At 61.8% G+C, this 13825-nt stretch overlaps 3 pseudogenes; all 3 read left to right on the forward strand.

The window, feature by feature from the left end:
• Nucleotides 1-3532: 3532 nt before the first annotated feature.
• On the forward strand, nt 3533-3651 carry LOC142867497 (uncharacterized; annotated as a pseudogene).
• A 3864-nt stretch (nt 3652-7515) lies between these two features.
• LOC142867498 (uncharacterized) lies at nt 7516-7634 on the forward strand (annotated as a pseudogene).
• A 3802-nt stretch (nt 7635-11436) lies between these two features.
• On the forward strand, nt 11437-11555 carry LOC142867499 (uncharacterized; annotated as a pseudogene).
• The last annotated feature ends 2270 nt before the right edge of the window (nt 11556-13825 follow it).

Here is a 13825-nt window from a genome sequence, read left to right on the forward strand (position 1 = left end):
GCCAGGATGTCATTTTGAGGGAGTATGTGACCAGAACTCCTCCCGTTGCTTTTGGGGTTCTATGGGCTACACGTAGGAATCTTTGGTGGTGGCACCTGATGTTGGGGGATCCGGAGTCACACCCAGACCTGCTCCACAGGCCTCCTTTTACTTTTCTCTTCGGATTCATTTTTTTTTTTTTTTTTTGAGACAGAGTCTCGGTTTGTTGCCCAGGCTAGAGTGAGTGCCGTGGCGTCAGCCTAGCTCACAGCAACTTCAAACTCCTGGGCTCCAGTGATCCTTCTGCCTCAGCCTCCCGGGTAGCTGGGACTGCAGGCATGCGCCACCATGCCCCGCTAATTTTTTATATATATATATCAGTTGGCCAATTAATTCCTTTCTATTTATAGTAGAGACGGGGTCTCGCTCTTGCTCAGGCTGGTTTTGAACTCCTGACCTTGAGCAATCCGCCCGCCTCGGCCTCCCAAGAGCTAGGATTACAGGCGTGAGCCACAGCGCCCGGCCGGATTCATTATTTTTAAAAAGTGTCTCTTATCTCTATTATTGCATTTTCTTTTCTCTCTCTTTTCAAGCAGATGATGGGAGTCCAAGTATTAAGGTGACATGTGTTGCCCGTGCCCCCCTCCCCCCCCCCGTGTTCTTATTCATTTACCTCTCATGTTGTTCCAGCATATTGTGGGGGCACCAATGTTAAGGTCGGGTGCGTTGCCCTCTCCCAGCCTCCCCCCTCGGGTCAGAGCTTCAAGTGCGCCCATCCCCCAGTCGGTGCGTACCCACCCCATTCCTAATGGATGTGTATGCCCATCCCCTCCCCCCACCCGCCCGACACCCACCCGAAGAAGGTGATTCCTCTGTGTCCACTTAGGTGTCCATCGGTTCGTACCCATTTGCTGGTGAGCGCGAGCACGTGGTGCTCGTGTGTCCATTCTTGGGATACTTGGCTTACTGGAACGGGTTCCAGCTCTGGCCAGGAGAACCACGAGAGGTGCCCCCTCACCGCTGCTCCTCATAGCCGAATAGCACTCCGTGGTGTCCACGCGCCACATTTTATTTACCCACTCGTGGGTCGATGGGCACTCGGGTGGCTTCCAGGTCTTTGCGATTGTGACTTGTGCCCTGACACGAACCCTAACCCTTACCCAGCCCGTCTCCTCCACGGCCCCTGCCTGACTGACTCCTTCCCGCCCGGCCTATCACCTGTCACCGTCCTCGGCCCCTGCCTGACGGGGCTCCTCCGTCGCCTGGGCCTTCCAAGGGCTTGGTGTGGACGCTGGTTCCAGGACGCCCTCCCAGGAACCCGGTAGCAGGGCGGCCGCAGCGTCTCGCGCAACCCAACCGTCCGCCGGCTGGCCGCCATCGCTAAGTGGCCTGCGGGGGACGTGCTCCCGCTGTGCCGTGGGGGCCCAGCCTGGTGTCTTCTCTGAGGCCCCGCGGCTGCCGCTCCCCGCAAGGGGATAGCCGCGGAGGTGGGGACCGCCTCCTCATGGGGACGTACACCCAGCTCTCCACGTCGGATTCCGGGGCTCTCTGTCCTGCCAGAAGGCCCAGCTGGCCTGCGGGTCCTTAGAGTGGCAAAAACATCCGAAAACTGAGATGGAGGGTCCGGTGGGTGTCTGCACTTTTGTGCTGGGCACCCCAGGGAGGCCCGGGCGCTGGCTGGACAATGCGGTCTGCTGGGCTGGGGGGGGTTTGGAGGAGCAACTGATGCCCTTTGCACTTTGGGTAGCAAGTGTCTGAGGTGTCTCTGGGCCCTGTGCCATGTGGGGGCGGGGGCGGGGGCGGGGTGGGAGGAGGAGGAGGAGGAGGAGGAGGAGGAGGAGGAGGAGGAGGAGGAGGTGGGAAGGGCCGGGGCCTGCAGTCGTGTTCCCCGGGGTGGCACAGCATGTGGCTTCTTCCACAGGCTGCTTGGCCTGGGCTCCCTGCACCTGGGCCTTTGGAGGACTGGCCCTGTGCTTGCCAACACTTCCTGCAGGGACCCAGAGCTGGGAGGTTGCATCTCTCAGCCCTGGGTCGGGCAGAGCCCCAGCGGGCCATGCCCACAACCTCTCTCAGCAGGGGTCCCCCAGAAGGCTCCTTTGGGACCAGGATTCTCTTGCGGGTGACTCTTTAAGGTCTGGCCCCTGGATGGAGGGGCACCAGGAGTAGAGGAGCAGGAAGGGGAAGGGGGTGGCCATGCGAGGGGACACTTTCAGGCCAAGTCCCAGCTTCAGTCTGATCCTCCTGGGAACCCCGGGGTGGACATCACACCTCCTGGTTGCCCCGCTCTGAGACAAGGAGCCGGGCTTCGCATTCCCACAGCAGCCAGTCGTGGGCTGAGGACACCTGGGGCGTTGGGAACTCCCTGGCTTCTCCTTGGTTTAACATCTGGAGCTGCTTGTGAATTGTGCCGCCACACACACCCGAGTGCAGGTGTCTTCTGCACAGACTGGGGCCTCGCTCTTCTGAATGCCGCTAGCTCGCGACCCACCCACGGGTGAACCTGGTCAGGGTACTTTCTCTCAGGGGCAGACTCTGATCCGGGCGGGCTACCGGTGTCTCTGTTTGCTCCTTTCTTTCTTCCACTTTGGGAAAGGCTTCCTTACTGGGTGTGGAAATCTCCTATGCCTTTCCTCGCCTATTCTGTCAGCTCTAAAATTCTCTTTCGGTTGCCACCCTCACAGATGGATTAGGAAACTCTTTGCGGTGCACTCATTAGTGAAATGACCTCAATGACGCTGGAATCCAATATCTAATCGCCGATTTTTAGCGAGTCCACACGCCAGGGTGGTTGGGGTCCAGTGCAGCCCCGGCCAGGCCCAGGCCCCTTGGACTGGGCCACAGGAGGACACAGAGGAGGGTCCCGGCCCCCACGGTAGGTAGAGGTGCGGGCAGTTCTCCAAGGGCTTGGGTGTTTTCCAGAGGGAGGAGATGGAGGGGACTGATTTCTTCAGCGCCCCACAAACCACGCCACCCCACCCCACCCATGGGACACATCGAGAGAGAGAGAGAGAGAGAGAGAGAGAGAGAGAGAGAGAGAGAGAGAGAGAGAGAGAGAGAGAGAGACGCCCCATACACTGGCTCCCCTCCCCCGTGCGCTGTGCCCCAGCCCTGGCCCGGGGGAATAGGCGGCCGCAGGGCCACAGGGTGGGGGGCGCAGGTGAAAGGCGTTGTGGGGGAGGGCCGCCCCTGGCTGGGGTCAAAGGGCGAGCGCCCCGCCCCTCCCGCCCGTGCGCTGGGGGTGGGGGGCGGGGAGGTGAAGGAGGCCAGGCAAGGAGAGGAAGGGGGCTTGAAGGTCTCCACCTTGGCGGGTCCAGCCGTGGAGGCGCATCTTGTGTGAGTGTGAGTGAGTGAGTGAGTGTGAGTGTGTGTGTATACAGAGACAGCCCCCAACCCCGGCCCGCCCCGCCTGTCACCCCCGTCCCTCGGAGCCCGCGGGACCCGGCCGGCGAACTCAACAGGCCCGACCCGGCGCGGGGCCTGGGGCGGGGGGAGGAGGCGGCGGGGAAGCGCAGAGAGGCTCGGCTTCTTGAGCGGGGCAGGGGCGCCCTCCGCCGTCCACGGCCACACCACCCCGAACGCGCCCGATCCCGTCTGGTCTCGGAAGCTAAGCAGGCTCGGGCCTGGTTAGAACTTGGATGGGAGACCGCCCGGGAATACCGGGTGCCGTAGGCTTCTTCTTTTTTTTTTTGCCTCTGGTTCTGTCGCGTTTCTGGGAGTGTGGGGGCGGCCCGGGGTGGGGGTGACCCCCACCCTCAGCGCCCGCCGCGGTGCCTGGCGCCCCAGCCCGCACCGTGGGGCCTCCTCTTGTCCCGAGCCGCGACACCGCCGCCACGCGGCAGCATGCGTGGCTTCTGGACAGTCAGGTCTCAGACCAAAGGTCTGCTCTGTGGGAGCCGACACGCTGGAGGAAACCTTGAGAGTCTGAGAGGGGAGGGAGTTCCAGAAGAAGGCCAGGATGTCATTTTGAGGGAGTATGTGACCAGAACTCCTCCCGTTGCTTTTGGGGTTCTATGGGCTACACGTAGGAATCTTTGGTGGTGGCACCTGATGTTGGGGGATCCGGAGTCACACCCAGACCTGCTCCACAGGCCTCCTTTTACTTTTCTCTTCGGATTCATTTTTTTTTTTTTTTTTTGAGACAGAGTCTCGGTTTGTTGCCCAGGCTAGAGTGAGTGCCGTGGCGTCAGCCTAGCTCACAGCAACTTCAAACTCCTGGGCTCCAGTGATCCTTCTGCCTCAGCCTCCCGGGTAGCTGGGACTGCAGGCATGCGCCACCATGCCCCGCTAATTTTTTATATATATATATCAGTTGGCCAATTAATTCCTTTCTATTTATAGTAGAGACGGGGTCTCGCTCTTGCTCAGGCTGGTTTTGAACTCCTGACCTTGAGCAATCCGCCCGCCTCGGCCTCCCAAGAGCTAGGATTACAGGCGTGAGCCACAGCGCCCGGCCGGATTCATTATTTTTAAAAAGTGTCTCTTATCTCTATTATTGCATTTTCTTTTCTCTCTCTTTTCAAGCAGATGATGGGAGTCCAAGTATTAAGGTGACATGTGTTGCCCGTGCCCCCCTCCCCCCCCCCGTGTTCTTATTCATTTACCTCTCATGTTGTTCCAGCATATTGTGGGGGCACCAATGTTAAGGTCGGGTGCGTTGCCCTCTCCCAGCCTCCCCCCTCGGGTCAGAGCTTCAAGTGCGCCCATCCCCCAGTCGGTGCGTACCCACCCCATTCCTAATGGATGTGTATGCCCATCCCCTCCCCCCACCCGCCCGACACCCACCCGAAGAAGGTGATTCCTCTGTGTCCACTTAGGTGTCCATCGGTTCGTACCCATTTGCTGGTGAGCGCGAGCACGTGGTGCTCGTGTGTCCATTCTTGGGATACTTGGCTTACTGGAACGGGTTCCAGCTCTGGCCAGGAGAACCACGAGAGGTGCCCCCTCACCGCTGCTCCTCATAGCCGAATAGCACTCCGTGGTGTCCACGCGCCACATTTTATTTACCCACTCGTGGGTCGATGGGCACTCGGGTGGCTTCCAGGTCTTTGCGATTGTGACTTGTGCCCTGACACGAACCCTAACCCTTACCCAGCCCGTCTCCTCCACGGCCCCTGCCTGACTGACTCCTTCCCGCCCGGCCTATCACCTGTCACCGTCCTCGGCCCCTGCCTGACGGGGCTCCTCCGTCGCCTGGGCCTTCCAAGGGCTTGGTGTGGACGCTGGTTCCAGGACGCCCTCCCAGGAACCCGGTAGCAGGGCGGCCGCAGCGTCTCGCGCAACCCAACCGTCCGCCGGCTGGCCGCCATCGCTAAGTGGCCTGCGGGGGACGTGCTCCCGCTGTGCCGTGGGGGCCCAGCCTGGTGTCTTCTCTGAGGCCCCGCGGCTGCCGCTCCCCGCAAGGGGATAGCCGCGGAGGTGGGGACCGCCTCCTCATGGGGACGTACACCCAGCTCTCCACGTCGGATTCCGGGGCTCTCTGTCCTGCCAGAAGGCCCAGCTGGCCTGCGGGTCCTTAGAGTGGCAAAAACATCCGAAAACTGAGATGGAGGGTCCGGTGGGTGTCTGCACTTTTGTGCTGGGCACCCCAGGGAGGCCCGGGCGCTGGCTGGACAATGCGGTCTGCTGGGCTGGGGGGGGTTTGGAGGAGCAACTGATGCCCTTTGCACTTTGGGTAGCAAGTGTCTGAGGTGTCTCTGGGCCCTGTGCCATGTGGGGGCGGGGGCGGGGGCGGGGTGGGAGGAGGAGGAGGAGGAGGAGGAGGAGGAGGAGGAGGAGGAGGAGGAGGTGGGAAGGGCCGGGGCCTGCAGTCGTGTTCCCCGGGGTGGCACAGCATGTGGCTTCTTCCACAGGCTGCTTGGCCTGGGCTCCCTGCACCTGGGCCTTTGGAGGACTGGCCCTGTGCTTGCCAACACTTCCTGCAGGGACCCAGAGCTGGGAGGTTGCATCTCTCAGCCCTGGGTCGGGCAGAGCCCCAGCGGGCCATGCCCACAACCTCTCTCAGCAGGGGTCCCCCAGAAGGCTCCTTTGGGACCAGGATTCTCTTGCGGGTGACTCTTTAAGGTCTGGCCCCTGGATGGAGGGGCACCAGGAGTAGAGGAGCAGGAAGGGGAAGGGGGTGGCCATGCGAGGGGACACTTTCAGGCCAAGTCCCAGCTTCAGTCTGATCCTCCTGGGAACCCCGGGGTGGACATCACACCTCCTGGTTGCCCCGCTCTGAGACAAGGAGCCGGGCTTCGCATTCCCACAGCAGCCAGTCGTGGGCTGAGGACACCTGGGGCGTTGGGAACTCCCTGGCTTCTCCTTGGTTTAACATCTGGAGCTGCTTGTGAATTGTGCCGCCACACACACCCGAGTGCAGGTGTCTTCTGCACAGACTGGGGCCTCGCTCTTCTGAATGCCGCTAGCTCGCGACCCACCCACGGGTGAACCTGGTCAGGGTACTTTCTCTCAGGGGCAGACTCTGATCCGGGCGGGCTACCGGTGTCTCTGTTTGCTCCTTTCTTTCTTCCACTTTGGGAAAGGCTTCCTTACTGGGTGTGGAAATCTCCTATGCCTTTCCTCGCCTATTCTGTCAGCTCTAAAATTCTCTTTCGGTTGCCACCCTCACAGATGGATTAGGAAACTCTTTGCGGTGCACTCATTAGTGAAATGACCTCAATGACGCTGGAATCCAATATCTAATCGCCGATTTTTAGCGAGTCCACACGCCAGGGTGGTTGGGGTCCAGTGCAGCCCCGGCCAGGCCCAGGCCCCTTGGACTGGGCCACAGGAGGACACAGAGGAGGGTCCCGGCCGTCCAGTGCAGCCCCGGCCAGGCCCAGGCCCCTTGGACTGGGCCACAGGAGGACACAGAGGAGGGTCCCGGCCCCCACGGTAGGTAGAGGTGCGGGCAGTTCTCCAAGGGCTTGGGTGTTTTCCAGAGGGAGGAGATGGAGGGGACTGATTTCTTCAGCGCCCCACAAACCACGCCACCCCACCCCACCCATGGGACACATCGAGAGAGAGAGAGAGAGAGAGAGAGAGAGAGAGAGAGAGAGAGACGCCCCATACACTGGCTCCCCTCCCCCGTGCGCTGTGCCCCAGCCCTGGCCCGGGGGAATAGGCGGCCGCAGGGCCACAGGGTGGGGGGCGCAGCTGAAAGGGGTTGTGGGGGAGGGCCGCCCCTGGCTGGGGTCAAAGGGCGAGCGCCCCGCCCCTCCCGCCCGTGCGCTTGGGGTGGGGGGCGGGGAGGTGAAGGAGGCCAGGCAAGGAGAGGAAGGGGGCTTGAAGGTCTCCACCTTGGCGGGTCCAGCCGTGGAGGCGCATCTTGTGTGAGTGTGAGTGAGTGAGTGAGTGTGAGTGTGAGTGTGTGTGTATACAGAGACAGCCCCCAACCCCAGCCCGCCCCGCCTGTCACCCCCGTCCCTCGGAGCCCGCGGGACCCGGCCGGCGAACTCAACAGGCCCGACCCGGCGCGGGGCCTGGGGCGGGGGGAGGAGGCGGCGGGGAAGCGCAGAGAGGCTCGGCTTCTTGAGCGGGGCAGGGGCGCCCTCCGCCGTCCACGGCCACACCACCCCGAACGCGCCCGATCCCGTCTGGTCTCGGAAGCTAAGCAGGCTCGGGCCTGGTTAGAACTTGGATGGGAGACCGCCCGGGAATACCGGGTGCCGTAGGCTTCTTCTTTTTTTTTTTGCCTCTGGTTCTGTCGCGTTTCTGGGAGTGCGGGGGCGGCCCGGGGTGGGGGGACCCCCACCCTCAGCGCCCGCCGCGGTGCCTGGCGCCCCAGCCCGCACCGTGGGGCCTCCTCTTGTCCCGAGCCGCGACACCGCCGCCACGCGGCAGCATGCGTGGCTTCTGGACAGTCAGGTCTCAGACCAAAGGTCTGCTCTGTGGGAGCCGACACGCTGGAGGAAACCTTGAGAGTCTGAGAGGGGAGGGAGTTCCAGAAGAAGGCCAGGATGTCATTTTGAGGGAGTATGTGACCAGAACTCCTCCCGTTGCTTTTGGGGTTCTATGGGCTACACGTAGGAATCTTTGGTGGTGGCACCTGATGTTGGGGGATCCGGAGTCACACCCAGACCTGCTCCACAGGCCTCCTTTTACTTTTCTCTTCGGATTCATTTTTTTTTTTTTTTTTTTGAGACAGAGTCTCGGTTTGTTGCCCAGGCTAGAGTGAGTGCCGTGGCGTCAGCCTAGCTCACAGCAACTTCAAACTCCTGGGCTCCAGTGATCCTTCTGCCTCAGCCTCCCGGGTAGCTGGGACTGCAGGCATGCGCCACCATGCCCCGCTAATTTTTTATATATATATATCAGTTGGCCAATTAATTCCTTTCTATTTATAGTAGAGACGGGGTCTCGCTCTTGCTCAGGCTGGTTTTGAACTCCTGACCTTGAGCAATCCGCCCGCCTCGGCCTCCCAAGAGCTAGGATTACAGGCGTGAGCCACAGCGCCCGGCCGGATTCATTATTTTTAAAAAGTGTCTCTTATCTCTATTATTGCATTTTCTTTTCTCTCTCTTTTCAAGCAGATGATGGGAGTCCAAGTATTAAGGTGACATGTGTTGCCCGTGCCCCCCTCCCCCCCCCCCGTGTTCTTATTCATTTACCTCTCATGTTGTTCCAGCATATTGTGGGGGCACCAATGTTAAGGTCGGGTGCGTTGCCCTCTCCCAGCCTCCCCCCTCGGGTCAGAGCTTCAAGTGCGCCCATCCCCCAGTCGGTGCGTACCCACCCCATTCCTAATGGATGTGTATGCCCATCCCCTCCCCCCACCCGCCCGACACCCACCCGAAGAAGGTGATTCCTCTGTGTCCACTTAGGTGTCCATCGGTTCGTACCCATTTGCTGGTGAGCGCGAGCACGTGGTGCTCGTGTGTCCATTCTTGGGATACTTGGCTTACTGGAACGGGTTCCAGCTCTGGCCAGGAGAACCACGAGAGGTGCCCCCTCACCGCTGCTCCTCATAGCCGAATAGCACTCCGTGGTGTCCACGCGCCACATTTTATTTACCCACTCGTGGGTCGATGGGCACTCGGGTGGCTTCCAGGTCTTTGCGATTGTGACTTGTGCCCTGACACGAACCCTAACCCTTACCCAGCCCGTCTCCTCCACGGCCCCTGCCTGACTGACTCCTTCCCGCCCGGCCTATCACCTGTCACCGTCCTCGGCCCCTGCCTGACGGGGCTCCTCCGTCGCCTGGGCCTTCCAAGGGCTTGGTGTGGACGCTGGTTCCAGGACGCCCTCCCAGGAACCCGGTAGCAGGGCGGCCGCAGCGTCTCGCGCAACCCAACCGTCCGCCGGCTGGCCGCCATCGCTAAGTGGCCTGCGGGGGACGTGCTCCCGCTGTGCCGTGGGGGCCCAGCCTGGTGTCTTCTCTGAGGCCCCGCGGCTGCCGCTCCCCGCAAGGGGATAGCCGCGGAGGTGGGGACCGCCTCCTCATGGGGACGTACACCCAGCTCTCCACGTCGGATTCCGGGGCTCTCTGTCCTGCCAGAAGGCCCAGCTGGCCTGCGGGTCCTTAGAGTGGCAAAAACATCCGAAAACTGAGATGGAGGGTCCGGTGGGTGTCTGCACTTTTGTGCTGGGCACCCCAGGGAGGCCCGGGCGCTGGCTGGACAATGCGGTCTGCTGGGCTGGGGGGGGTTTGGAGGAGCAACTGATGCCCTTTGCACTTTGGGTAGCAAGTGTCTGAGGTGTCTCTGGGCCCTGTGCCATGTGGGGGCGGGGGCGGGGGCGGGGTGGGAGGAGGAGGAGGAGGAGGAGGAGGAGGAGGAGGAGGAGGAGGAGGAGGTGGGAAGGGCCGGGGCCTGCAGTCGTGTTCCCCGGGGTGGCACAGCATGTGGCTTCTTCCACAGGCTGCTTGGCCTGGGCTCCCTGCACCTGGGCCTTTGGAGGACTGGCCCTGTGCTTGCCAACACTTCCTGCAGGGACCCAGAGCTGGGAGGTTGCATCTCTCAGCCCTGGGTCGGGCAGAGCCCCAGCGGGCCATGCCCACAACCTCTCTCAGCAGGGGTCCCCCAGAAGGCTCCTTTGGGACCAGGATTCTCTTGCGGGTGACTCTTTAAGGTCTGGCCCCTGGATGGAGGGGCACCAGGAGTAGAGGAGCAGGAAGGGGAAGGGGGTGGCCATGCGAGGGGACACTTTCAGGCCAAGTCCCAGCTTCAGTCTGATCCTCCTGGGAACCCCGGGGTGGACATCACACCTCCTGGTTGCCCCGCTCTGAGACAAGGAGCCGGGCTTCGCATTCCCACAGCAGCCAGTCGTGGGCTGAGGACACCTGGGGCGTTGGGAACTCCCTGGCTTCTCCTTGGTTTAACATCTGGAGCTGCTTGTGAATTGTGCCGCCACACACACCCGAGTGCAGGTGTCTTCTGCACAGACTGGGGCCTCGCTCTTCTGAATGCCGCTAGCTCGCGACCCACCCACGGGTGAACCTGGTCAGGGTACTTTCTCTCAGGGGCAGACTCTGATCCGGGCGGGCTACCGGTGTCTCTGTTTGCTCCTTTCTTTCTTCCACTTTGGGAAAGGCTTCCTTACTGGGTGTGGAAATCTCCTATGCCTTTCCTCGCCTATTCTGTCAGCTCTAAAATTCTCTTTCGGTTGCCACCCTCACAGATGGATTAGGAAACTCTTTGCGGTGCACTCATTAGTGAAATGACCTCAATGACGCTGGAATCCAATATCTAATCGCCGATTTTTAGCGAGTCCACACGCCAGGGTGGTTGGGGTCCAGTGCAGCCCCGGCCAGGCCCAGGCCCCTTGGACTGGGCCACAGGAGGACACAGAGGAGGGTCCCGGCCCCCACGGTAGGTAGAGGTGCGGGCAGTTCTCCAAGGGCTTGGGTGTTTTCCAGAGGGAGGAGATGGAGGGGACTGATTTCTTCAGCGCCCCACAAACCACGCCACCCCACCCCACCCATGGGACACATCGAGAGAGAGAGAGAGAGAGAGAGAGAGAGAGAGAGAGAGAGAGAGAGAGAGAGAGAGAGACGCCCCATACACTGGCTCCCCTCCCCCGTGCGCTGTGCCCCAGCCCTGGCCCGGGGGAATAGGCGGCCGCAGGGCCACAGGGTGGGGGGCGCAGGTGAAAGGCGTTGTGGGGGAGGGCCGCCCCTGGCTGGGGTCAAAGGGCGAGCGCCCCGCCCCTCCCGCCCGTGCGCTGGGGGTGGGGGGCGGGGAGGTGAAGGAGGCCAGGCAAGGAGAGGAAGGGGGCTTGAAGGTCTCCACCTTGGCGGGTCCAGCCGTGGAGGCGCATCTTGTGTGAGTGTGAGTGAGTGAGTGAGTGTGAGTGTGTGTGTATACAGAGACAGCCCCCAACCCCGGCCCGCCCCGCCTGTCACCCCCGTCCCTCGGAGCCCGCGGGACCCGGCCGGCGAACTCAACAGGCCCGACCCGGCGCGGGGCCTGGGGCGGGGGGAGGAGGCGGCGGGGAAGCGCAGAGAGGCTCGGCTTCTTGAGCGGGGCAGGGGCGCCCTCCGCCGTCCACGGCCACACCACCCCGAACGCGCCCGATCCCGTCTGGTCTCGGAAGCTAAGCAGGCTCGGGCCTGGTTAGAACTTGGATGGGAGACCGCCCGGGAATACCGGGTGCCGTAGGCTTCTTCTTTTTTTTTTTGCCTCTGGTTCTGTCGCGTTTCTGGGAGTGTGGGGGCGGCCCGGGGTGGGGGTGACCCCCACCCTCAGCGCCCGCCGCGGTGCCTGGCGCCCCAGCCCGCACCGTGGGGCCTCCTCTTGTCCCGAGCCGCGACACCGCCGCCACGCGGCAGCATGCGTGGCTTCTGGACAGTCAGGTCTCAGACCAAAGGTCTGCTCTGTGGGAGCCGACACGCTGGAGGAAACCTTGAGAGTCTGAGAGGGGAGGGAGTTCCAGAAGAAGGCCAGGATGTCATTTTGAGGGAGTATGTGACCAGAACTCCTCCCGTTGCTTTTGGGGTTCTATGGGCTACACGTAGGAATCTTTGGTGGTGGCACCTGATGTTGGGGGATCCGGAGTCACACCCAGACCTGCTCCACAGGCCTCCTTTTACTTTTCTCTTCGGATTCATTTTTTTTTTTTTTTTTTGAGACAGAGTCTCGGTTTGTTGCCCAGGCTAGAGTGAGTGCCGTGGCGTCAGCCTAGCTCACAGCAACTTCAAACTCCTGGGCTCCAGTGATCCTTCTGCCTCAGCCTCCCGGGTAGCTGGGACTGCAGGCATGCGCCACCATGCCCCGCTAATTTTTTATATATATATATCAGTTGGCCAATTAATTCCTTTCTATTTATAGTAGAGACGGGGTCTCGCTCTTGCTCAGGCTGGTTTTGAACTCCTGACCTTGAGCAATCCGCCCGCCTCGGCCTCCCAAGAGCTAGGATTACAGGCGTGAGCCACAGCGCCCGGCCGGATTCATTATTTTTAAAAAGTGTCTCTTATCTCTATTATTGCATTTTCTTTTCTCTCTCTTTTCAAGCAGATGATGGGAGTCCAAGTATTAAGGTGACATGTGTTGCCCGTGCCCCCCTCCCCCCCCCCGTGTTCTTATTCATTTACCTCTCATGTTGTTCCAGCATATTGTGGGGGCACCAATGTTAAGGTCGGGTGCGTTGCCCTCTCCCAGCCTCCCCCCTCGGGTCAGAGCTTCAAGTGCGCCCATCCCCCAGTCGGTGCGTACCCACCCCATTCCTAATGGATGTGTATGCCCATCCCCTCCCCCCACCCGCCCGACACCCACCCGAAGAAGGTGATTCCTCTGTGTCCACTTAGGTGTCCATCGGTTCGTACCCATTTGCTGGTGAGCGCGAGCACGTGGTGCTCGTGTGTCCATTCTTGGGATACTTGGCTTACTGGAACGGGTTCCAGCTCTGGCCAGGAGAACCACGAGAGGTGCCCCCTCACCGCTGCTCCTCATAGCCGAATAGCACTCCGTGGTGTCCACGCGCCACATTTTATTTACCCACTCGTGGGTCGATGGGCACTCGGGTGGCTTCCAGGTCTTTGCGATTGTGACTTGTGCCCTGACACGAACCCTAACCCTTACCCAGCCCGTCTCCTCCACGGCCCCTGCCTGACTGACTCCTTCCCGCCCGGCCTATCACCTGTCACCGTCCTCGGCCCCTGCCTGACGGGGCTCCTCCGTCGCCTGGGCCTTCCAAGGGCTTGGTGTGGACGCTGGTTCCAGGACGCCCTCCCAGGAACCCGGTAGCAGGGCGGCCGCAGCGTCTCGCGCAACCCAACCGTCCGCCGGCTGGCCGCCATCGCTAAGTGGCCTGCGGGGGACGTGCTCCCGCTGTGCCGTGGGGGCCCAGCCTGGTGTCTTCTCTGAGGCCCCGCGGCTGCCGCTCCCCGCAAGGGGATAGCCGCGGAGGTGGGGACCGCCTCCTCATGGGGACGTACACCCAGCTCTCCACGTCGGATTCCGGGGCTCTCTGTCCTGCCAGAAGGCCCAGCTGGCCTGCGGGTCCTTAGAGTGGCAAAAACATCCGAAAACTGAGATGGAGGGTCCGGTGGGTGTCTGCACTTTTGTGCTGGGCACCCCAGGGAGGCCCGGGCGCTGGCTGGACAATGCGGTCTGCTGGGCTGGGGGGGGTTTGGAGGAGCAACTGATGCCCTTTGCACTTTGGGTAGCAAGTGTCTGAGGTGTCTCTGGGCCCTGTGCCATGTGGGGGCGGGGGCGGGGGCGGGGTGGGAGGAGGAGGAGGAGGAGGAGGAGGAGGAGGAGGAGGAGGAGGAGGAGGTGGGAAGGGCCGGGGCCTGCAGTCGTGTTCCCCGGGGTGGCACAGCATGTGGCTTCTTCCACAGGCTGCTTGGCCTGGGCTCCCTGCACCTGGGCCTTTGGAGGACTGGCCCTGTGCTTGCCAACACTTCCTGCAGGGACCCAGAGCTGGGAGGTTG

The sequence above is a fragment of the Microcebus murinus genome, unplaced genomic scaffold (assembly GCF_040939455.1).
Source record: "Microcebus murinus isolate Inina unplaced genomic scaffold, M.murinus_Inina_mat1.0 scaf017_hap2_Mmur4.0, whole genome shotgun sequence".
Taxonomy (NCBI): domain Eukaryota; kingdom Metazoa; phylum Chordata; class Mammalia; order Primates; family Cheirogaleidae; genus Microcebus; species Microcebus murinus.